The 26,018-nt window shown below is 45.9% G+C and overlaps 1 long non-coding RNA gene across 1 annotated transcript in view; it reads left to right on the plus strand.

The window, feature by feature from the left end:
- LOC128335171 (uncharacterized) overlaps positions 1–25,708 on the plus strand; it is an 89,137-nt gene extending 63,429 nt beyond the window's left edge. The window contains exon 3 of the long non-coding RNA XR_008311531.1: positions 25,100–25,708. This is a non-coding gene — a long non-coding RNA (uncharacterized LOC128335171). The remainder of the gene's footprint in view (positions 1–25,099) is intronic.
- The last annotated feature ends 310 nt before the right edge of the window (positions 25,709–26,018 follow it).

Here is a 26,018-nt window from a genome sequence, read left to right on the forward strand (position 1 = left end):
GTGGCTCTCTGCTCAGTTAGCCGAGGGTGACAAGGGCTGCTTCTGTTTCTGACCAGTTCCCAGCTCAGCTCTGCTTTTGCGTTCCTCTCAACCCTCCTCCCCAAGCTCCTCAAAGACCTGCCCTGTCAGGCTGCCCTCCCTCCTGGGACAGCAAAGGACGTCTTGACGGGTGGGATATCCCTCCCTCCGGGGAGGCTCAGCAGTTCACAGGCACCAGTGTGAGGAAGCTGGCAGTCTGAACAATGTGCCAGGAAGTCTCTCCTCCCTTGCACTTGAGGAGGAAGCGCCACTCCGGGCATGCTAATTTTGTTCTCAGCAGAGCTGACAATGAATAGAATCCGAGTGTCACCAGGAGAGTTCCGCCTTTTTGCCAAAAAGCCATTCTGCGGCTTCTCTGGGAGCAAGAGCATCCATTGTGGTTGCCTAGCAACTGCAAGTGTCAAGTGCATCCAGGTCATTCGGAAGGGTTTCGGTGGCCACCTAGTAAAACAGTTGCCAGGCAACCACTTCCTGCTTCCCTGTGACAAAATGGCTGCCTGGGGCTGAAATGCCACATGCCAGGTGCCAAATGCTGCCTGGCCCCTGGTGGGGCCAGCCCCCATTCAAAACCAGCCTTTGCAAGCTTGGAAAGCACATGGGGCAGGGAGAAGAGAAGGTTGCTGGCAACTGCCTCTTCTTTCCTCATCTTCTTGGCACAGCAAAAGGGGGGCATCTCACCACCCTGCCCGCATCCTTGTGATCTGCCCACTGAGGTGACTGCCTCACTGCGCCTTGTGAAAGGACTGTCCCTTCAGCTTTGTGTGATGAGGGAGGGAGGAGAGTGAAATGTGTGAATGAGTGTGAGAACTGTGGATTTACAAGCACATCCTTATGTACATCCATGAAATGTTTGGGAGGTGATATTCCCTTTGCCCAAGGCTGTCTCCTGCAAAGCAGCAATTCCTGTGCTCCTCTGTCAAGCCACGTATCGATTGATGGTTCAATGGCCGTAGGGGAGAATTTGTGTCAACCCCGTATTTAGCAGAGAAACCCAATTTGAGGAGAACAGAGCTTGCAGGTGAGGTCTGGAGACCACTGCTTAAAGTCTAAAACAAACCAAGATTCATTTGGAGAAGTTGCAAGCTTAGATAGAAAGCCTGCAGCCTCCATTAGCTACTGCATGGTGGAAGGAAGAGAGAGAACAAAGAAGGGAATAGCCTAGGAGTATCAGTCTACCAATCACAGAAGAGTGGGGGCAGAGACAGAAATAAGAGACAATGAGGGGGGTCCGTCCTACACTCTGGCTGCATTCACATGTAACACGAAACTAGAGGTCACCTCCGGGTTCACAAACTGCACATCCGAATGCAGGCAACAGCAGTTTAAGCAAAACAAATGGACCCTCAGTTTCCCTTCCCCAAACAGAGAATTGTACCTTTGGTCTGCATAAGGTTTCACCCCCTGTACCTCCGGTTTAACAGTGCCAGCATACATACGAACAGCCTTTTCCCCAACCGGAGTTGAGAAAGGAAGCTGCTCCCTCACTCTGTCTGCTATTGGCTGTGCGAGCTGTCCTTCATGAAAGAAGGAAGCCCACACAGCCATCTCCCCTGCCTCTCTGTAGTCCTTCAAATGTGGATGGGAGAGTGGGGGGAGGCAGGGTGCAGAACCGCAGGTCCAATGGACCCATCATTCCATGTTATGTCCAAAGGCGGCCTCTCTAACTCTACTCCTCATGTCCCTAGTGGTCAGTAGGAGTTATTGGTGCTGAGAATCTATGCCCATTGAATCACATCTCTAACAATGGTGTCACCAATGCAAGGAGAAAAAAGAAAGAGGGGAGAAAGGAAGAGCAGCGGCAGAGAAGCAATAAAGATGAGGAAGAGATGGGAAGTAAGAGCATTAACCTCTAGGCTTGACTACTGCAATGCGCTCTACATGGACCTGCCATTGTATATAGTTCGGAAACTTCAGTTGGCCCAAAATGCAGTGGCGAGATTGGTCTCCAGGGTTTCTCAGAGAGACCATATTATGCCTGTTTTAAAACAATTGCATTGGCCGCCAATTGGTTTCCGGGCAAAATACAAAGTGCTGGTAATTACTTTTAACCCCCTAAATGGCTTAGGACCAGGTTACCTGGGAAGCATGCCTTCTTCTGCATGATCCCCACTGCACATTAAGGTCATCGAGAGAGGTCTGATGCCACCAGCTCGTCTGGCAGTGACTCGGGGCGGGCCTTCTCTGTGGTCACTCCTGGGCTATGGAATGCACTCCCTATAGACGTTTGTGGTTTAACATCGTTACCAGCCTTCAAAAGAGCCCTTAAGACATATTTTTAAGGCCAGGCTTTTAGTCATTTTTGAATGTTTTAAATGGTTTTAAGAGTTTGTTTTAGCCTTTGGAGTCAGGTGGCATACAAATTAATTAAATAAATACACAATAAATAAATAAATAAATCTATTTATAAATATAGAAATGCAAGGATTCTGGTTTTAGAGCGATAGAAATCGTGTGTGTGTGTGTGTGTGTGTGTGTGTGTGTGTGTGTGTGTGTGTGTGTAAAGAAGCAATTTAGGGATAGGAGCTCTGACCCCTTAACTGGAACAAGAGAAGTGTCTCCTCCTTGTCCTCCCATATCACAAAGCGACGGGGGCTCTTTCACTGGCCGACCACGTGGGCAGGAGAAGGAGGGGTGGCGAACAAACACTGAAGGCCAGCCAGTTTGTTCATCCCACAATGGAGCCCTTGACCGGCCGCAATGTGGTCTCCTTGTAACCCTGCGAGGAGGGATTGACCTCCGAGAGGTCACTGTCATTGTGGACACTCCATAAAGATGTGATGAACTGGGAACATGAGCGGGGAGGGGGCGCAATTTAAAACCAATTAGGAAGCCGTAAACGGTCCGGCCCTCACAGTTCATTAGGCAGCCACAAAGCGACTTTAGTTGAGAGGTTGGAGTTCGTTTCTGAAGAGGAGGGGAAGAAGCCCTCCTGAAATCTGCAATTGGCTCGGGGAACCGGCCGGGCCCCAAAGGGGCAGGCACAAGCAGAGGAAGCCCCGGCTGTCACTTGCCTTGATTTCTATATGTCTTAGTGGCTGACCGACTGCACAAAGTTCCGTGCGCGTTGTGACACAATGCGCAGGCAGTGGTGCAAATGCACAAATTGTGCCAATGCAGTTGTGCAATGGTCTGGCCATTGGCATCACTGCAGCACAGGATGCCACTGCTCCAACCGTAGGGAGCACATGCTCGTTCTGTGCTTCTCCAAACCATGGCCACAGAGTTTACTCCGAGGAGTAGAAAGGGGGAGCAGTCACCCCCTTCAAAATATTTCGCACTCCCACTTTTGCTCCCCTATCCACCAGTCTGGAACTTTACAGCAAAGTGCCCGACATTGGCATCATTGGATATGATGAGCCTATAGCTTGCACGGATTATTTTTAAAGACTTGCGTTGTTTAAAGAAACCTCATTCACTCACCCATCTACCCCGGAACTAGTAGCAGAAGCCAGTGCAGCCAGTTAGGAAGAAGGTTCCTCCTGCCTTCCAGGAGCCAGCCAAGCCAATCCCTTCGCTTCCTTCCTGGCCAGGACTGGGCTGGATGAGACCATTTGAATAGAGGGGTGCAGAGTCATCTCCCCTCCAGTCTTTCCTGCTACATTTATTTGTTTGTTTGTTTGTTTATAATATTTCTATACCGCTCCAAACTTGCGTCTCTGGGCGGTTTACAATTATAAAATCATTTAAAACATTACATCAATTAATGATTAAAACCATTTAAAAGATTAAAAACATTTTAAACCCAGTATTAAAATTATTTAAAACTATAAATCTAATGAAAAGCCTAGGTGAATAAATGTGTCTTCAGTGCCTTTTTAAAAGTTGCCAGAGAGATGGGGAGGCTCTTATTTCAACAGGGAGCACATTCCAAAGTCTAGGGGCTGCAACGGTGTAGCCACCCGAAGAGTTGGCGGCAATTGTAGGCGAACCTCTCCAGATGACCTTAGCAGGCAGTGGGGCCTGTGGAATTCCTTCAACACAGGAGTCATATGATCTCTCCTAGATGACCTAGAGACCAACCTGGCCGCTGCATTCTGGACCAACTGCAGTTTCCGGACTATGTACAAAGCAGGGGCGTAACTATTGTAGGGCAAGGAGAGACAGTTGTCTGGGGGCCCACTGACTCCCCCAGCCGCACACCCACCTGGGCTTCCTTCAGTTGTATTCATCCTCCAGAACTGATGGGAGTGTGAAGACCTGGAGCTACCAGAACAGCATGCCTTTCTCTAGTACAGGGATGCACAAGTCAGATACTCTGGTGGCCCAGAACCAACCATGTCTTGGTATGTAGGGGCCAAAGTAAATCTTCAGCACATTAAAATTAATTATTAAAAATCTCAATGAAAGCAATTATTAGTTATCCACAGCATGTGAAGGTAAGAGGAGGTACCTAGCAACCTTTCCTCTTCCCTGTACCCCATGCACTTTCAATGCTTGCAAAGGTCAATTTTGAAAGGGGGCTGACCCCCCACAAAGTTCATGGGGCAAGGTGGCATTTTGCACCACACCTCAGGCACCACAATACTTTGGGCCACCGATTTCTTTACTTCATGAGCTGAGCTTCAGTGGGGGCGGGGGGCGCCATTTTAAAATCTTGTCTCTAGGCCCACCCCAACCTTGCTACACTCCTGGTACAAAGGCAGCCCCACTTAGAGCTCATTGCAGTAATCCAGCCTAGAGGTAACCAGCAGATGTAGCACCGTTTGGGTACATCTTGGATAGGAAACTTTGGTACATGGTCCTGGATAGGAGAAGAAAACTAGTCTGAGAGGCAGACAGGTTGGTTTGACCGAATCCAAAAAGACAGTAAGGACATTTACACAACCAGATGGTGGAATAGGGCTCCGTCGCCTGCAAGCCCAGAAGAGCAGGGCACAGTGATCAAGGTGGCAGAAGGAAGCCGGACCTCCAGGTATCCCACAATGCCTGGCAGCCAGCCTTCCTCAAAGCCCCACCCTTCCTCGTATCTGACCCATCAGAAGCACAACTTTTCTTTCGGCAGAAGACCCTATCCAGGCAGACATCATTTGTGTTTTGGAAAATAGATCCCCCTCATGAGCCAAGGAATATATACGTCCTACCCATATCATTCTTTAGTAAAGGGATTTCAGAGCAAGGTGGTCCCCACCCCACCCCCCCTGCCACGGCTTCCCTTTACAGGCAGAGAGAAACAATCCCTCACTTGCAGAATAACAAATGTTAGCATTTAGCACCGCCGTGCCACCTTCTGTTTGCAAAGGGCTGTACAAATGGTTCACCAACTAGCAGGCTTCCCTCTTCTTTTCCGTGGAGCGACCTTTAAAATAGCTCTCAAGAAAGAAACAGGCACAGCATCGATTAAAATGCCAGGTGCAGATTATACAGAAAAGCTCACTGTTCCTGAACTTTGGCTGTGTTAAAGTTGGCAACCCCTTCTTGCCTTTAATGGCTTAGAGGCAGGGAGAAGTTTGACACGTGCAGTTTCTCCCACCATGGTCCTGTGTGTTTACCTGCCTTGTGAACATAGGAACATAGGAAGTGGCCATATACTGAGTCAGACCATTGGTGTATCTAGCTCAGTACTGTCTGCACAGACTGGCAGCAGCTTCTCCAAGGTTTCAGGCAGGAATCTCTCTCAGCCCTGTCTTGGAGATGCTGTCAGGGAGGGAACCTAGAACCTTCTGCTCTTCCCAGAGCTTCCTGAGGGGAATATCTTACAGTGCTCACATGTGGTCTCCCATTCAAATGCAACCAGGGTGGAACCTGCTTAGTTAGGGGGGCAAGTCATGCTTGCTACCACAAGACCAGCTCTCCTCTCTCTGCATGAAGCTGCTGTATACTGAGTCAGATTGGTCCATCTTGGTCAGCACTGCTACTTGGTCACAAGTACAGACACCGAATGGTAGAATTATTATTATTTTTTGCGCTTATATCCACTCTTCTTCTGAGGAGCTCATAGTGGTGTACATGTTTATTTTTATCCTCACAACAACCCTGTGAGGTTGGTTAGGCTGAGAGCTGCATGACTGGCTTCCCAAGGTTTCAGATAGAGGTTTTTCCCAGTCTTATCTCTATTACTACTACTACGACGACGACGACGAATATTTATATACCACTCTTCAACCAAAGTTCTCAAGGAGGTTTACACAGAACAGGAAATAATACATAAATAAGATGGCTCCCTGTCCCCAAAGGGCTCATGGTCTAAAAAGAATCATAAGGCAGATACCAGCCACTGGAGGGATGCTGTGCTGGGGTTGGATAGGGCCAGTTGCTCTCCCTCTGCTAAATATAAGAGAACCACCACTTCAAAAGGTCCTCTCTTTGCTCAATCAGCAGGGGCTAATTGAGAGGCCAGGCAGAGGTGCTCTTCCCCATGGACATCTGGGTGGAAGTCCAGGGCCTCCACACCCCATTCCCCCCCACCCCAAATCCTCCTCCTTCTGTCCTGAGTGGTAGGGTCATCACACCACGCCACTGGCCCGTGCTGCACCAAGCAGCCGAGCATAGCTGTGACCTGCACTGCGTGGCCGAGTGTTACCTCTACTTTAGAGATGTGCGGGGCGGCGGGGGGCGGGGGGAGATGCAGGATGGGAATATGTTAAGCTGCATGTTGAAATGTTTCTGCTAATGCATATTTGCATGAATAGACCTGCTTTATATTCTTACATTCTTGTGAACTCAGTTTGTGCCCTCAAGAATCCACGCGTTAAAAATACTGCGTGTGTCACACAGTGTGGGTGTGTGTGTTGGGGGGTGATGCAGCTAGTGTGGGTTGGGGGGTGATCCAGAGGCCTTCAGGTCCAGGCTCCAAAATTACCTAGATGCACCTCTGATGCCAGGGGTTCAACCTAGGACCTTCTGCATGCAAAGCAGATGCTCTGCCTCTGAGTTCCAGTCCCCTTCCCAATACTTCTGCTGCATCGGACCACCGGTTCGTCTAGCTCGGTTTTATCTGGTTAAAAGTTATTTTAAAAGCTAAAACTGAGAATGATAAAAACCAAAGAACCTACTAGAGATAACCCAAGATGGAACATTTAAAAGCCTCTTTAAAAAGATGTGTTTTAAATTGTTTTTTAAAAACACTGAGGGAGGGAGCATGGCGAAGCTCTTCAGGGAGGGCGTTCCAAAGCCGAGGGGCCACAACTGAAAAGGCCCTGTCTCTAGTCTCTGTCCTGTTTCTGTTAGTGGCGGGGCCATGAGCAAGGCCCGAGCCGTGTAGAGTTGTAAAGGTCAAAGACCAGCACTAACTAGATGGTTGACATCCAGATTAAGTTACTCATAAGTAGTCTTGTTGATATTAACAGAACAAGTAAATAAATAAATATTATTAATGGTTATTTTAATTGGTTTTATATGCTTTAAGGTTTTAATTGTTGTGCTTTAATTCTTAAACCGCCCAGAGATTTTATATGGGGAGGTATATAAACGCAACAAACAAACAAACTCGTCCTGTTTATTTCAACAGGAGTATTCAAGAGTAACTTGATCAGACAGTATTTCTCTTATGTTCAAAAATAAGAAATCTGCTATGCAATGGCCTTCATTATTGCATGGTTTTCCATACAAGCAGATTTCTTAAATCCACCCCCCCCCGCCCAAAGTCTATTGATCTTATGTTGTTTGTACATCTACAAAGCATGATCATGTTTTACACCCTGTGGAGCACAAAGGGTGCTCAGGCATGCTATAAAAAATAAAATAAACAAAGGCTTTGCTAAAGATAGAGAGCATTTCTCAGCTACAAAGCTAGCACAATGTACCAAACACCCACAACATGACAATAAATAATTTTAATGTCAATCAACACGTGAGTATTGTCGCTGACATTTAAATCGAAAAGGGAGGGGAAGGCTAGAAAAAGAGGGTATAAAAACAAATGTTATTATCGTTCAGTGTTGCATCTGATAATATTTGGGTTGGTTGTTTTAAACATCTAATTTGCCGTGAGCAACAACAACAAAAAGCTCACCCGGAATTTGACTGTTTTTTCCAAAGATTCCCGTTCTGCAGGAAAATACGTCTTTGAAAACAGTTTTTAAAATGTGTTTTCAGATACCTGGAGAACAAATGAAAGACCTCCCCCATATTTCAATGCTGAAGTGAGGAACTGCAGGTTTTGGGGGTGGGTGGGTTAAATTGTTCTTCGTTAAGAGTGTTGCAAAAAGATCAAAGAACAATGTGCAAGAAGAAGTTCCCCCCACGGCCTTTTTGCTGACATCTATTATTTTCCATTCCTCTTAACTGGCCAAACATGTATGGGAATCTACAGACATGTACATATTCATCCATACAGAGGAGTACCTAGATAATTTTGGAGCCTGGACCTCAAGGCCTTTGGAGCCCCTCCCCTCCCCACCACTGCAAGTTAAGCGTCATCCACCTAAACACACACACACACACACACACACACAGCATTTTTAACACGTGGATTCTTCAGGACACAAACAGCAACTGAACTCACAAGAATGTAAGAATGTAAAACAGGGATATTTATGCAAATATGCATCCGCAGAAACATTTCAACACGCAACAGCATATTCCCCTCCCACATATTTCTTACCCCATTCCCCCCTCTGAAGCAGAGGTCACACTCGGCAGTCTGGCACAGGTCACATGCATGCTTGCCCACCAGGTGCAGCACAGGCCGGTGGTGTGGTGCAGTGGCTATACCACCCGGGACCTTTAAAGGAGGATTTGGGGGGCCCCAGGGGGTATGGAGGCCCTGGAATTCTGTCCAGACGTCCAGGGGTAAGAGCGCGTCTACATCCATGGATACATCTATGTCATGCAGAAAAGTCTGAATTGCAGTATACTCTTCCCTAGAACCTCTCAGGGGTCTGGGGAGGCCCAGGCCACTTCCAGCTTTTGAGATCCCTAACCCCTAATGGTGCAGTGGGGAAGTGACTTGCCTAGGGAGCAAGAGGTGGCTGGTTTGAATCCCCTCTGGTATGTTTCTCAGACTATGGGAAACACCTATATCGGGCAGCAGCGATATAGGAAGATGCTGAAAGGCATAATCTCATACTGCGTGGGAAATGGCAATGGTAAACCCCTCCTGTATTCTAACAAAGAAAACCACAGGGCTCTGTGATCACCAGGAGCGGACAAAGACTCGACAGCACAACTTTACTTTACCTTTAGCCATAATAAAAGTTAAAAATGACACCACAGGCATCTAATCTGACCAACCTATTTATACCAGTTCAGCCTGAACAGTAGCTATAATTTTCCAGCAAAAACTTAGTTGTCCATTTCTTCTGCAGCCTCTCTCTCTCTCTCTCTCTCTCTCTCTCTCTCTCTCTCTCAGCATCCTTCAGCCATCAGATACCTATTTTTTGCTCAATTGCACAGCACTCGGGTGGAATTCCTTTCCTTAACGGTGTGCGCGGGCAGGGGAGTGGAAGAATTACATTGGACTGAAAGTGGTGTTTACCTTTACAGGTTACAAAAAATAGATTTTGAAAGAGAGAGAAAAGAGGCCGCAAAAGAAATAGACAAAACGGGAATGGAAACTATAATTAGAATAAACAGGAGATAAATGGTCAGGTGAGCACTGATTATACAGTGTCAGCTCAGACAGTCATTATTAGCTAGCAGAGGCCAATAAACCTGTTCTTTGTCAACAAGGGCTGGTGGATCCAATTTCAAATACTGTTTCCCCGACACTCCAGAGGCAGCTGGGATTGAAATGAGGGGCATTTGTGGTATGTCCTGTGCTGTGGGGTAATTCTAGATAACTGGATGATGATGCAGAATAAAGACAATATGTTCAGAGCTGTGTGCAAGCTACAATTATAGCAAGCATCTCAAACTTGGATTCCCAGATGTAGTAGAACTACAACTCCCATCATCCCAAAGGCCATTGTGGCCGGGGAAGATGGCAGCTGTAGTCCAACAACATCTGGGGACCCAGGTCTGAGAACTCCTGGGTCATGTAATGAGTTCTCTGTGGGACTTCCCTTGAAGACTTCTCTGAAACTTCAGTTTGCCCCGAAAGTGGCAAATAAAGGGAGGGGTTTTGGGGAACACCTCATCAGTTTTCAGACAATGTCACTAGCTGCCACGCAATTTCTGAGCACACTTCAATGAGTTTGTGCTAACTTTCAAGATCTGCCTTGGCTTGGGCCCCAGGAGGAGCTGGTCTTGTGATAGCAAGTATCAATTGTCCTCTTTGCTATGCAGGGTCTGCCTTGGTTTGCATTTGGATGGGAGACCACATGTGACCACTGTAAGATATTCCCCTCGGGGGATGGAGCCATAGCTCAGTGGTAGAGCATCTGTTTTGCATGCAGAAGGTCCTAGATTCAATCCCTGGCAGCATCTCCAAGTTGTGCTGAGACTGATTCCTGCCTGAAGCCCTGGAGAGCTGCTGCCAGTCAGTGTAGACAATACTGAGCTATATGGACCATTCCATTCTTATGTTTTTATCTCATTCGCTGCTTTGGGGACCTCTGGGTTAGCAAACTGGATATAAGTGCTGTAAACAAACAAATTATCAGTGCCAGAAATCTTCCCCAGTATGGTGATCTGAAATCCTTGTAGTGGCTTAAAAAAAATGATTATATGCATTTATGGAAGACCTGTCTAAATACTATATTGAGGCAGTAGCCCTCTGATTACTCTAGCAGCATGGGAAGCTGCTTTCTACTGAGTCAAACCATTGCTCTCTCTAGCTCTGTATTGTCGACCCTGACTAGCAGCGGCTTTCCCAAGGTCGCAGGCAGGAGTCTTTCCCAGCCTTACCTGGAGATGCTGCCAGTCAGGGTCGGGAGATGCTTCCAGGGATTGAACCTGGGACCCTTCTGCATGCAAAGCAGATGCTCTACCACTGAGCTATGCCCCCATACCAATTGCAGGGAAGCAATGGCAGAAAGAGGGTGGGTGCTTTCATCCCCTGCTTGTGGGCTTCCCAGAGGCCTATGGCTGTCTGTTCAGGGAAATTCAACGGTAGACTAGATGGCCTTTGGATCTGATGGGCTTTGGATCTGTCTGCTTTTCAGGGACATTGCTGGGTATTTAAAAGCTCTGGACTCTGGGCTCATCGCCCCCCTTTTGATCATTAAACATAATCCTACCCCGCCCCAAGAATAATTACATTTTTTTAAATTCTCTAATATTATAAGACAGCATCTCTGGAAGTGGAAGAAGCAGCAGAGAGCCAGATGAGGCCAAGAGCTCTCTCGCTTGCTCTGTGCAGGCACCTTCGCTGCAGCCCCTCCTTTCTGGAAGAGTCCACGGGGGAGGGAGGCAGCTGATGGGGCTCAGAGCAATTCACTGGGGGCCTGTGCCCCACAAGCCACTCCCTGATGATCCTCCGGCACGCTCACATTTAGAGAACAGCTCTCTGGATTCACTGAAAAACAACCCAGCCTCACAGCTCTTGCCGAGGCTAATATCGTCCCACCTTAACAAAGCGTCCTGCCTGCCTCCCCATAATCTGTCTCTATTACACAACACCCAAACAGATCCAAGCCACATGCGGCTTGGCTGAAGCCGTGTGTGTGTGTGTGTGTGTGTGTGTGTGTGTGTGTTGTGTGTTCCCAATAAGTGCTTTGCCACAGTACCATCTAGTGGTGAAACAACAGGTCTTGCTGAGGTCACCTTTCCACAGGGTGGGAAAGGAACCCTTTAAAATACAGAGCCTTGGGAAAGAGACACATACAGTCAAATTCTTTCTTGCCATCTTCCTGAGATGCAAAGGCCTCACTGCAGAGCCAATACACTTCTAGTAGAAGAATGCAGGAATATAGGAAGCTGCCTTAAACTGACTGAGGCAGACCATTGGTCCATCTAGCTCAGCAGCTTCTCCAAGGTTGCAGGCAGGCGTCTCTCTCAGCCCTACCTGAAGATGTGGTCAGAGAGTGGACTTGAGACCTTCTGCGTGCTCAGAAGGAAGCTGCTGTCTAGGAAACTTCAGGGAAGTTGTCTAGGAAGCTGTTGTCTACTGATTCAGACCCTTGGTCCAACTAACTCAGTATCATCGACTCTCACCACCATTGGCCCTCCAAGCATTCAGGCAGGAGTCCTTCCTATGTGGAGATGCCAAGGAGTGAACCTGGGAACGTCTGCATGCAGATGACTAAGGGGCATATCTTACAGCGCCCACATGTAGTCACCCATCCAAATGTGAACCACAGCAGACCCTGCCTAGCAAAGGGGACCATTGGAGAGGACAGCTGGTCTTGTGGTAGCAAGCATGACTTGCCCCCATAGCTAAGCAGGGTCTGCCCTGGTTGCATGTGAATGGGAGACTAGAAATGTGAGCACTGGAAGATCTTCCCCTCAGGGGATGGAGCTGCTCTGGGAAGAGCATCTAGGCTCCAAGTTCCCTCCCTGGCAGCATCCCCAAGATAGGGCTGAGAGAGACTCCTGCCTGCAACCTTGGAGAAGCCGCTGCCAGTCTGTGAAGACAATACTGAGCCAGATAGACCAATGGTCTGACTCAGTATATGGCAGTTTCCTATGTTCTCTAATTCATGCTCACCACCACAAGACCAGCCTTGCTTCCCAAAAGGGAAGAAGGGCCGAGGGCCAGACTAATGAACAAACAACTTTTCCTGTCCAGGCCACATACTTCTGCTGTGAATGCGATTCCTGAGGCCTTCTTTGTCCCTTTGTCCATCCTGGAGGATTCTGGGAAGCAAATTCCTCCCAGGACTGCAGAGCTTCTCATTTCCAGTGCCCCTCTCCCAACATGACTCTGATTTCCTCCAGCCTCCTGTCCTCTCCGGGGAAATGTCTGTCTAGGACTGATATCTCTTCCCTGTCCTTCTTGGTAAACACAAGTCAAAGGAAGCATGTATTTAATTTTTTTTGCGATGTTCCCCTTGAGTAAATATCTCCCCCGTATGCTGTCTTTAGCAGCCGTGCGATCATCTTGGCTATCTCCTGTTCCTGATTGTTTGGCACGCCATTTCTCTTATTTCCCTGTTCCTTCAGTATTTCACCATTCCCCTTCTCCAGTTTTCTCCTGGGCCTGGTTTTTTCCTCATCTTGCAAAATCTGCTGTTCCTTCGATAATATTTAACTTATCTGCTAGCCTCTTTTTGAAACACAAAACAGCTGCCCCAAGAAGAATGTTGCGGAGTCTGTTATCCCCTCTTCTTTCAATATGCCTGCTTTGTTCCACATACAGCCAACACACCTCTCAATTGGGGGCCTATCGCTGTGTGTATTTTGAAAAACCAACACGGTGGAAATTGGGTAGATATGAAATAAACAGGCAAAGTGGTGATAACAAATAACCGTCAGTTCCTCACACCCGTAAGTCAAATGGAAAGCCAGCCAGCTTTTGCTCCACACCATACAAAGTGACGGGAATAGAAGGTTGTGAACCTTAACATAGGGAGAACCCTAGCTTCCATTGATTATCTAGAAGAAACTGGATTTTTAAAAGAAAGGTCTGAAAACATACCTCTTTAATCAGACTTTTAATTGATAGTTTTGAAGTTTTACGTTTTAGAGGTTTTTATCTATATTTTAAATCGTTTTCATTGTGTTAATGTTTTAATTGTGGTTGTATTTTTAGATTGTGAACTGCCCAGAGACCAGCATGTGGGGTAGTACAGAAATGTGCTAAATAAACAAACAAATCAATAAATTAGTTAGAATGATGTCTTATATTTTCTTTTAAAAATATGTATTTTCATTTTTTTTTCATTTAAAACCAACAGAAAAATATATAGAATGTTTCACCTCAAACAAGCATTTACAAACCAAGTTCAGCATTATTAATAACAAAAAGGGCACAAAAAGCTATCCATATCATTTTAAACTTAAATATTTTGCATAATGAATAGCACCGTTTACCGTGCTTTTCTGTTCTTTGTTTTCTTTTGATAAGTCTGAAATCATGTAATGTTTTCCTGAAATAGAATTTATTTCTACAAATAAACTTTACTTTTCTTTTCTTTTCTTTCTTTCTTTCTTTCTTTCTTTCTTTCTTTCTTTCTTTCTTTCTTATTAAAATAATTATCTAGTGGCTCCTGGTTCACTCTGGCACTGTCCAATTTCTTACTAGCCAGAAATTCTTGGATGACATGACTTCATAGAATATAAAAGACACCGTGTTTTCAAAGCCACCTTATATAAGGAGAAAAGTTAGCATAGACTGATGACAGCTAACTCCTGATTGTCTGCAAATGCAGCAGAAGGGGGCAGAAACTGACCTCTCCGTTGCACATATAACATCTGCATCATTGGGTAGAAGCTTTCCTGGGCAACCTAGCCCGCTGGTACCAGGACATCCAGAGGGAGGCAAAAGGGTAGATCTTCTAGTGTCCATATCCTCACACGCATACATACATCCATACCTAGAAGCATACATCGGAAGCTGCCTTCTACTGAGCCAGACCATTGGTCCACCCAGCTCAGGATTGTCTACACAGACTGGCAGAAGGTCTCTGAGGATTCAGTCAGGAGTCTTTCCCAGCCCTACCAGAAGATGCTGCCAGGGATTGAAACTGGAGCCTCAGGTGCTCTTCCAGGGAGCTATGATCTCCTCCCCTAAAGAGAATATCTTATAGTGTTCCCATGTAGCCACCCATCCAAGGTCCGAGGCAGGGGTCTCTCTAGCCCTCTCTGGAGATGCTGGGGATTGAACCTGGGACCTTCTGCATGCAAAGCAGGTGCTCTTCCTCTGAGCCATGACCCCATCCCCTAAAGCAGGAGTTCTCAAACTTGGGTTCCCAGATGTTATTGGACCTCAGCTACCATTATCCCTAGCCACAGTGGCAAGTTCAGGGAATGTTTCTAAGGACCAAGAGGGCAGAATCCATGGCCACATTTTTGGAATCAGAGGCCTGGTTCACACAATGGTTTGAATCTAGGTAGGTTTAATGTGGGTTACCAATATTCGTGTGATCCCACGCCAAGGTGGTTTATGGCCTGAGATGAATCTAAGATTCCTGCCTTGGCATGGGTTCACACAGTCATTCTAATGTTGGAAACCCACATTAAACCTAGATTCAAACCATTGTGTGAACCAGGCAAGATAACTTTGTGGGAAGGCTATGAAACAGCTTCAAAATATGTGAATAATGCTTGGATTAAGATGCATACTGAATGGGAAAAAATATTAACTGTTAATAACTGAAGTTCAAAATCTATTCATTTATGATGTTGTAATGAGCAATTAGTGAAGTTGTAACTCGTATTTGATCATAATTCCTAATTTTGTATTTCATTATGCCACTAATTACATAAAGGACTAGCAGCAGCATGGCTAAAACGACAAAAACAGTAGCATAATAAACTATTTTTGCTTCCCTCTCCTTCTTTGGTCTCTCATTACCCTCAGACATCTGTAAGCTCTTTGGGGCAAGGACTTCATTTTATTTGCTTATATTATAAAACACCACACGGAACTGTGACAATCATGTAGTGGGGAGTTGTTTTCCTAAAGCCCATGCCTGTCCTAGTTATACTTTTCTAGTCAGTCTATGATAGTCCTACTGAAATTAAGTAGTACTTTAGAGTTACTCCAGAGTTGAACTATCTAGTATCTTAACCTGGATGTTAGCCAGTATTCCAAGTGATGTCAGTCTGACCAGCACAGAATAGAATGGAATGGTTATTTCTCATGATCTGGATACTAGGCTTCTGTTTATGCAGCCTAAGATCACATTTGCTTTTTTAGCAGCTGCACCACATCACTGGCTCATGTTCAACTTGTCCAGTAAGGTTTTTTTCACAGGTACTTCAGGGGAAGGGAAGGGAAGGACACAAGTCTGAGACCTCCATATCTGGTGCTTGACAGTTTATTGTGAGCCAAGACGTGACATACTGTGCTTAGCTTACTTTAAAAAAAACAGGCTCAGTATACCAAAAAACAAAAGGGAAATAGGGTGAGAGGGGTCCCAGCGTGGTGTAGTGGTTAGAGTGCTGGACTAGGACCAGAGAGACCCGCGTTCAAATCCCCATTCAGCCATGATACTAGCTGGGTGACTCTGGGCCAGTCACTTCTCTCTCAGCCTAGCCTACTTCACAGGGTTGTTGTGAAAGAGAAACTTAAGTACACCGCTTAGGGCTCCTTGGAGCAAAAGGGGGATATAAATGTAAAAATAATAAAAAAAAATTATTCCTGCTGTGCTATCCCTTTCTTGACAGCCACCTAATGGCGCAGCAGAGAAATAACTTGCCTAGGGAGCAAGAGGTGGCTGGTTTGAATCCCCACTGGTATGTTTCCCAGACTATAGGAAATACCTATATCGGGCAGCAGCGATATAGGAAGATGCTGAAAGGCATCATCTCATACTGTGCAGGAGGAGGCAATGGTAAATCCCTCCTGTATTCTACCAAAGAAAACCACAGGGCTCTATGCTGTGGTCGCCAGGAGTTGACACTGACTCGATGGCACAATGTTACCTTTACTTCATCCCTTTCTTGTTCCATTGGGAAGACTGAGAGGAGACCTGGCTTTGTGGCCAGGAGCATGACTTGTCCACTTTGCTAAGTAAGATCCACCTTGGTTTGCATGTAAATGGGAGACTACATATGAGCTCTGTAAGATGTTTCCCTTAGGGGATGGGGCCGTAGCTCCTTGGAAAAGCATCTGCATGCAGAAGGTCCCAGGTTCAGTCCCTGGCATCTCCAAGTAAGACTAAGACAGACTCCTGCCTGAAACCTTGGAGAGCCACTGCCAGTCAGTGCAGACAATACTGAGCTAGATGGACCAGTAGCCTGACTCGGTATATGGCAGCTTCCGATGTAATCATGTGCAAAATCGGTCTGAATCTCTCTGCTTCCGAAGCAAAGTGGATAGTTTGTTGTTGGCTCTGTTACTGCTTCCTAGTAACAACTTAAGAGTTTTGTCTGCAGTGAGGAGAAAGAAAGAAGCCCCCCCCCCCACACACACACACCCCACCATCAGTGACTTGGCAATGAATCACCTCAGAAAGAGGGAACTCTCTGTCCTTCCGATATGGCCGAGCCTTTGGGGGCGATGGCAGGTCCTCAGGACAGAGTGCCAATGCCTCAAGAAAGGGCCCATTGTCTGCTCTGGATCCAGGTCACCAGCAAGGCACTGGAGGAAAGGATTTCCTCCTCCCTTGAAATATTTCCAGCACCTGCCCTGGATACCAGTTCTGGCTGGCTTCAGTGAAGCAGGATTTCTTCTCCATTTATATACAGCAGTGGAAGTTCTGAAGGGAGGCAGGTTCTGCCTCCTGGCGTGCTGTGTTGTCAGAATGCTGTCCATGTTCAGCCTGTGACTGCAAACCAGGGTTGGCTAGCATGAAGCCTCTTGGGCAGGACTTCTCAGCCTTGGGTCCCCAGACGTTGTGGGATTACAGCTCACATGTGGATGGCGGGCAGGGCTGTCCTTTGGGCATGGCAAGCCGGGCGACTGCCCTGGGCCCCACTCTTTAAACCCTTATTAGAAGGGGGGCCTGCACTGGCTGATTTGCCATGGGCCCCACACCCCGGCAGGACAGCCGTGATGATGGGAGTTGTAGTCCAATGGCATCTGGGGAGCCGAGGCCGAGAACTTCTCCTCCTGCAGTAGGGAATGTGGATACAGGGGCAGAAGGACTCTCTGAAGTCTTATCCACACACCCCACACCACATGTCACAATATTGTTGTGCACACCCGACTTCCCTGAGTGGTGAGGAAATCTATGCACTTTGCTGTCTGGCTTTTCTCTTTTGGGGGAAAGATGACAGGAGGTTTAGGAATGGGGCCATAGCTCTGAGGCAGAGCATCTGTTTTGCATGCAGAATGTCCCAGGTTCGAGTTCAATCCCTGGCAGCATCTCCAGGTGGGGCTGGGAAAGAGCCCTGCCTGAAACCTCGGAGAACTGCTGCCAGTCAGTGTAGACAATTCTGAGCTCGATGGACCAGTGGTTTGATTCATTATAAGGCAGCTTCCTGTTTTCCTATGACTATGTAATTATTGATCAGCATCCATCCTCAGGTGAAGGCCGAGGCAAAGAAAGGGTCCCTAATTGTCTAAGGACTCATTTCTTCATTCTAAACTCACCGTGATACTTAGCACAACAGTTCTTATTTTATTCTGATTTGCTCCTCAGTTCTGTAAGTAAACCTAAGATCCAGCCAATTAAAGTAAGGATTCCCAACCTTGGGTCCTGAGATGTTGTTGGACTACAACTTCCATCATCCCCAGCTGCAAGGCTGGGGATGATGGGAGTTGTAGTCCACAACATCTGGGAACCCAGGATTGAGAAACCCAGGTGTAAGGGCCTTATTCCTACCTCAGTAAGTGCTTGAGCAAAAGACCCCTGGATTCCATTCATGCTCTCATCCTCCTTGTTACCATCATCATAAATAGCCTGGCCACTGCCTCAAGCCAGATAAATGTGGACATTTTTACCCGTTTCCCCCACTTTGCTCCTTCAAACCATGTCAGAAATATACTGTATGTGGGAGGACAGAGAACTGAGCTGACAACCATTTAAAATGCTGCTCCATTTGGCAGATTTAAATGCTACTTTAAATATAGGCTGCGACAGAAAGTACAGAAATAGCACAGAAAAATACCCTGTCATGTTCCATATTGTGAGGAGCAAAAGAACTGGCTGGCAAAAGGATATATATATATATATATATATATATATATATATATATATATATATAGTCTGTTTAAATGCATGCGATGGCGCTTTGTAGAGACCTAATTGCTTTGTCTGTTTAACATTATGGCCACTCCGGGCCACTTCATAAAAGATGGATTTCCTATATTGTTCTTGTGCCAAGGCAGGAAATTTCATGTATTTCATACATGTACACTTGTTTTCATCACAAGGAGAACATCTGTTTATTTTTAGTGGCTGATATGATGTGGGAAATTACTCCCAATAGCCCCTTTGAAATTAAAAGGACAGTTTAGGTCTCTCAGTAATCTTCACTATTTTTCAAGTGGGAGCTACTTTGGCAAAAAAACAAAACAGAAAAACCCTTAAATGAGAGAGCCATTTCCCACTGTGCTGGCCTCAGCACAGTACTGTGCTTTTCTCAGTGCTGGAAGGGCCCTTGAAGTGAGACAGAGCCCTATCTTTAGGGACGTGCACAAATCGAAATGAGAACTAGATTTTGAAAATTCGTTTCAAACTTGAATCCAATTTGAAAATTCATTTCAAATCCGAATTGAATTTTTATCAGTTTGACCCTCTTTTGGTGCCTTTTTCAACCAATCAGGAACAAAGGAATATCGGAAGCTGCCATATACTGAGTCAGACCATTGGTCTAGCTAGCTCAGTATTGTCTACACAGACTGGAAGCAGCTTCTCCAAAGTTGCAGGCAGGAGTCTCTCTCAGCCCTATCTTGGAGATGCTGCCAGGGAGGGAACTTGGAACCTTCTGCTCTTCCCAGAGTGGCTCCATCCCCTAAGGGGAATATCTTACAGTGCTCACACATGTAGTCTCCCATTCATATGGAACCAGGGCAGACCCTGTTTAGCTAAGAGGACAAGTCATGCTTGCTACCACAAGACCAGTTCTCCTTCTCCTTAGACCATGGTTTTAAAAAGGTGCCAAATGGCCCTCAAATCGGATTTGAATTGGATTTCAAAAATTCAATTTGAATTCAATTTGAATTTGAATTCAATTTGAATTCAAATTGCCCTTTTATGGGGTGGTTCAATTGGAATTCGAATCACTCGCATCATCCAGATTCGAGGCAAATTGGTTCGGATTCAAATCGATTTGCACACCCCTACTTAAGAGCTTTGGGAGGATAGCACTGGGAAGGGCTATAATTCCCATCAATCTGTGCACACCTTCCAAGATGGTACAGGGGCTCAAGAGGGCTCCATTTCCCTTAAAGGTGCACCCTCCATAGTACTGGGCAAAGTGTAGCACTGCATGGTTGGAATGATCATCTCTGCACAGTACTGTGGGACCGTGCAGAGTATTCAGCTTTGGCCAAAGCTCCCCAGAGGCCCAATAAACAGAACCCTGAGTTAGGCAATGAATACAGTGAAGAACAATACAGAACTTTGAGTTAGGCAATGTCTAATTTGCCACGTTAATGTCAATGAGGCTACTTGGAGTAACTTTCCTCCTCATGTAAGCCACTGTATGTGATTATGTGGCTGTGTACACATGACAAATTAGACATGTGTCTGCTGCTTACATGGGAAAATCCAGACATAGCATTTCCCCCACACAGCAATATCTGTTCACGGTTTCTTTTGGCATTTCTTGCTTTGTGGCTTGCGTATTGTATAGCTGTCCTGCCTCTCTCCATCACGTGGACCCAAAGGCAAATTTCTCCAAATTCTGTAAAACAGCTCATCAAATAAGACACTAACCAACAATGGAAATAACATTGAATGAGTGCTGGATACTAACCACCCCAAAACAGCCTGACCTACTCTCGTGCTTTAAACAGCAGTTGTGCAGAAATTAGACAACAGAGCCTTACAAAGCACAGAGCAAAACATGATCACCTGCTCAGATTTGGCAGCTGTACGTAAAATCCACAACTACAGCACAGACTAAAACCATCTTCGTGTTACTCCAAATGTGCTTTGAAAAAGAAACACGTTGCATAGCACAAGAGGTGTCTTCTGTGAAATGTCCCTCCATCACTTCAGGTTTGCCAAAATGTATTTCCCAAATAATCTCTTAAAGTGGATGTAGAGATCTGTAGTTTGCTGCAGGTTATCCTGTTCTCACTCTGTCTTTTAATTTATTTATTTTCTTTACAAGTTATTTGGAATCTCTCCCCCACCCCCCCGTCCATCCCTACCCCTCTCCCTTTCTCTTGTGCATGGGTGCACGTGTGCACACACACACACACACACACACACACACACACACACACACACACACAGAGTTCTGTTTTATTCTCCTCCTATATAGATAAGTTTTTAAAGAAAAATGTTGCAGGACAAGTATGTCTAATTCCTTATTGATTAATATTCAGTGATATTGATCCAGTTATGCAATTTCAGGGAGAAAATTCTGAATCTTAAAATTCCTCCAAATCTTAACTTTTCTGTTTCCAGTTTGGAGTGGGGGGTGGGGGTTTCCACAATCTTCTCCAAGATTTGTTTGCAATGAAGTCAAAATGCTTCCTACCATAGGTGGAATTTGGTGAAAACATTCAAATGTTGAAAACAACATCTCAGCCCCCTCTCTCCCCTCCCTTCCTCCCCGCTTTACAAATTGAATTCAAAGTATCCCCCTGCTAACTGAGCAAAGAGGCACCTTTTAAAAACTAGTGATTCTGTTTATGGAGCACAGGGAGAGCAACTGGCCCTGTCCACCCCCAGCACAGCATCCCTCCAGTGGCTGTTGCTGGTGTCTATCTTATGTTTCTTTTTTTAGATTGTGAGCCCTTTGGAGACAGGGATCCCTCTTTATCTATTTTTAGTTCTCTATGTAAACTGCTTTAGGAACTTTTGTTGAAAAGCAATATTTAAATATTGATAGTAGTAGTAGTCATTGTCATAGTAAAGTAGATTCCCTTCTTTCATCGTTATCTGTAGCTTAATAGCAAATATGCACAAAAAGAAGGAAAAATCCATGATGATGCTGAGGTCAATGTTTCTTAGTAATGTTCCAAATCAGAATGTGTTTGAGGCAAAATGACATGACATGAATGAGGTTATTGTGTCAGCAAATAAACCTGCTTCTCTAGGAATGTGAACTCTAAAAGAGTACTTTAGTCTTACTAGAATTCATGCCCAGTGAGTGTTATCAATGTTATTTGTGGATAGCAATTATTCGCTGGGAGAAAGCGTTTTGGTTGAAATGCATTAGGAGCCAAGGTTTCCTAACAAATAGCCTGTACAATCTTGACCGTTTCCTCTTATTTGTGGTTGATCGACATGCACTATCCTCCTAGTGGGATAACCCCTGCTAACTTGGCAAAGAGGCACCTTTTAACATGGTGATTCTCTTTATTTACCAGGGGGAGAGTAACTGGCCCTCTCCACCCCCAGCAAAGTACCTCCAGTGACTGTTGCTGGTGTCTGACCACCCTGAGCCATTTTTGGAATACAATATGCTATGTTTCATTTTCCAGCTTCTGTGACATACGTGCAACATTTTGTGATATCATCCAACATATCAGCGAGAACTGAGCCTGATTTAGACATTGGCTGACATACTGCACATTTTGTGTGCCTTACATTGCAACATTTGGGCCGTTGCGCAAGACACAATTACGTAAAAACAGTTGCAAAATAGACAGCCATTAGTTCCAATGGCCATCCATCGTGCAGCTACGTTTCTGCAATTGTTACATCTTGCGCAAGAGCGCTCTTGCACAACAATGAGAATGCTACATTGCAAGAATGTTGCGCAGCAAGTGTCCAGCACCATGCTGGACACTTCGACAGTGAATGTACAGTGTACACAGGCACGGTTCTGTACACCAGTACAGATATTCAAGCTTTATGTTGAATGGGTGAATTCACTTTTTAAAAAAGCGAATAACACTTTAAAAATGTGATTTTCACTTTTAAAATGAACACAAGTGCAATCACGGACACAGAAACATGTCTGAGTATATAGACATCTGTACATTTAATAATTCTTTATTACAGCCCATGACCAGCAAAGTAGGGGTGCACGAACCATAAACCATGGTTCCGCTCAAATTTGAACCAAACTCGAGCCGAAACTTGTGCTGCTGAACCGGATCGGTTGAACCGGCTGGCTGGTCCATGCTGTTTAACTGAACCAGCTTGGCGGTTGGGCAGCTAACTGCAAAGGGGAAATCTGAGGTGAGGAGTTTCTTTTACAAGTACAGGGGTGGGGTAACCTGGCTCCAGTGAAGCGGCAGCGGGCAGCAGTGGCGAGAGAGGTAGTAAAAACTCACCTAATGTGTTGCCTGTGCCATCGCTTGCCCCACCCCATGTAGCCCATAGCTAAAGCACACATATGCCTCCCTCCTTTACCAAGCCACCCACTTGGTGGTGGCTTGGTTCTGGCCCCCACACAAACAGCATCCATGCATGCGTGGATGCCAGAACCAAGCAGCTGCCAAGTGGGAGGAGAGTACACACACTTTAACTATGGGTTGCACCCCCCGGGTGAGCGGCAGCATGGGCAGTGTGCTAGGTGGGTACGGAGACCCTTTTACTGCCTCTCTCGCCACCGCCCCGGCCACCCATTGGGCGCAGAACCAGTCCTCCTGAACTGGGCTTGGTTCAATTCAATCACAGACCGAACTGTCCCCCGTTTGGTCTGCCAACGGACCCCCGAACTGGACCAGTTTGAGGAGAACCGGTTCGGTGTCGAACCATTCGTGCACACCCTTACAACAAACTAAAAATACAAACAAATCACAGGTACAGCCAGTATTTAACCTGTATTTTTAAAGGGGGTCATTCAGAGTCACCGTCTATAAATAGGCTACCTTGCTTTTTACAAGCATACAACTGAAAATCGGGAGGCGCAAAGCTCCTAAAACTTGAGTAAGACACTTGTCCTCCCAATTAATGATTGTGTGAACAAGCCAAATGTCTGAACAAGGCTTTGGTTATTTCTATATCAAAAGCGGCAATGATGAAATGGCTGTTTAGGGCCCAATCCAGCTGCCGTTTTCCCTGACTATGCCTCACTGAAGCCAACAGAAACAAGCCAACTGCAGCTAACACGGGCAGAATTGGAAGTATAGGATTTCCCCTCCATCTCTCTCATGGAATCTAGAAGGACTCGCAATTCATTTAAAGCTTTTGATTATTCCTTTCAGCCGACTTTCTCATCAGGAGAGGACCTGGAAGCCAGGACATTGTGGATAGCAATAGGGCAGTGCAGCAACCCAGAATGAAAAGAGACCGTTGTCCGTGCCAACTAATTTATGCAACCAAGTGTAAAACATACAAGCAAATTCCCCAAAGAGGAACGCTAACACCCCTCAAGCCACAGCGTTTCTGCTCATCTGCTGATTAACGGTCACAGAGCAGATGCACCCTACGCCATGATTGGCTGGCACAGGTTGGTTGGTTGGAGAATGGCCCCTTCAGCTGTCTGCTTGGTTTAAGACGAACCTGTTTATATGGGTTTGAATATACAGTCCATGAACAGACTCTCTTTAAAGGAGAGCTCTGATTTTTCGCATGGGCTGATTTAATGGCACCAATCAGCCTTGTGTTCTGCCTGAAATTTGAGGCCATGTGGATAATTCAGAAGGCAAGAGGAAGAAGGCATGCTGCCTAAAACTTTAGTAAATGGGAAACGGTAGACATTTTAAAGAGAGTTTCCAACAAATTCCCACTAAAGCAAAGTTTCAATGTGGATTTACAGGTTCCCGTTTGGGTGACATCGCTGAATAATTTCAAGGGAAGCGAACCAGTTCAATAAGACTGAGAGCTGTTGAAAATATGAGTGCGAATTTTGCTCCAGTGGTGCTTTTGACGCGATCTACATTTCAGCAATGCTCAGTGTCCTATCGAGAGTCCAGGGCTGGTGGAAAAAAACCTTCATAGAGTGGAGAAAAATGAATCTTAGAGTCATCAGAGTTGGAAGGGACCTTGGAGGCCTTCTAGTCTGACCCACTGCTCAGTGCAGGAATCCGCCACCTCATCCCTGACAGATGCTCTGTTTCAAAATCTCTAGTGAAGAAGAGCCCAGTACTGCATGAGGTAGATTGTAGGGATGTGCACGAGCCGGTTCGGCACCTCCTCTGGGAAGCGCCAAACTGGCTCGGGCATTGGTGTTTGAACCGGCTTGATGGGGCGGAGAGCAAGTCCCTTAAAAAGCAAGTAAGGAGCTCCTTACCTGAACATCCCCACCCTGCCCCTTTTCCAGAGAGGGCGTGTCCCATCCCCTTACTCACCGCTCCAAGATGCTGCCAGGAACGATCCCCCCAACTTGCCCCCAAACCGAGGGGGCCGGGAAGCATAACGGCAGTGGCGGCAAGAAGAAGAGGAGAAAGGGGTGGCTGGCAGCAGCCTGTATTCACAAGGCATGTAGCAGCATCGGTGGCTATGCCCCTGCCCGCCTCCTTTCAAACAACGATGACTGTTAAGAAATCCTTCCTAATGTCTAGCCTGTTGCAGCCATCAAGTGAGGAGCATGTATGTGTCGACTGAACCCCTATGTTCAGTTCATAATGCCAAAAATAAATACTCCATGACTCCACGTGGATTTTCCTTTCTTTCTACAGGCGAGCATGCAGCAGCAGACTCTAGATATCATCACACGGCTTTCCATTGAGATCCAAGCCTGAAAACTGCACTAGATATCCTCCAATGAATGCAACGTGGACAGCCTACCACCATTGATCTCTGCAAGATCCATGTGTTTACATGCACAGTATTTAATTTCAGAATTTCTGTGTCCATGTGGGTCTGGGGAAGGGAAAGGTTTTGAGCCACCCATTTCCTGGTTGTAAATTCTGCAGCCATTGACTGGATGTATTTATTCAGTCATTGCTTATGCGCTATCCTGGGAGGACTTTGGGGTTCTATGCAAATTTTTTACTAGCCCAAACCAGGCCCTGTGTGAAAAGAAAAGAAATTAGCCAGCTTTTTCATTTTGGGCATCAAAGTATCTGGCAAGCTGATACACACCCCATGCACACAATCATGCATACCCAGGTCAGAGGCCGTACCCAGGTATGTATGGCGGTGTGAATGAGGTGACAATCTGTCTAATTGTTTTGAAGTGCTCCCGAAATTTTTGTTATGTCATTGTTTTAACTACCGAATATTTGAGTTGAATATGTTGGCTATGGCTGTGGATAAACAAATAAACTGATTGATTGATTGATTGATTGATTGTATTATTTGATTATGTATATCCCACTTGTTTCTTGTTAAACAAGCCCCCTGTGTTGTTAAACAATGGCCTGTGTATTGAGCCAGCTCTATATTGGTGATGATTTATTTATTTATTGAAACTATACACCCCAGCAATAAAATACAATGGAGAGATTTTGGTTGTGGTATATATTCAATGGCTTCATTGCCAGCACCTGAGTCATTATTTGCCATGACCCTGGTTTTGTGGCTTCCCGGGCATCCAGTGGGCCATTGTGTGAAACTGTGTGCTGGACTAGGTCTGATCCAGCAAGGCTCTTCTTA

Source organism: Hemicordylus capensis, chromosome 10, assembly GCF_027244095.1.
Source record: "Hemicordylus capensis ecotype Gifberg chromosome 10, rHemCap1.1.pri, whole genome shotgun sequence".
Lineage (NCBI taxonomy): Eukaryota > Metazoa > Chordata > Lepidosauria > Squamata > Cordylidae > Hemicordylus > Hemicordylus capensis.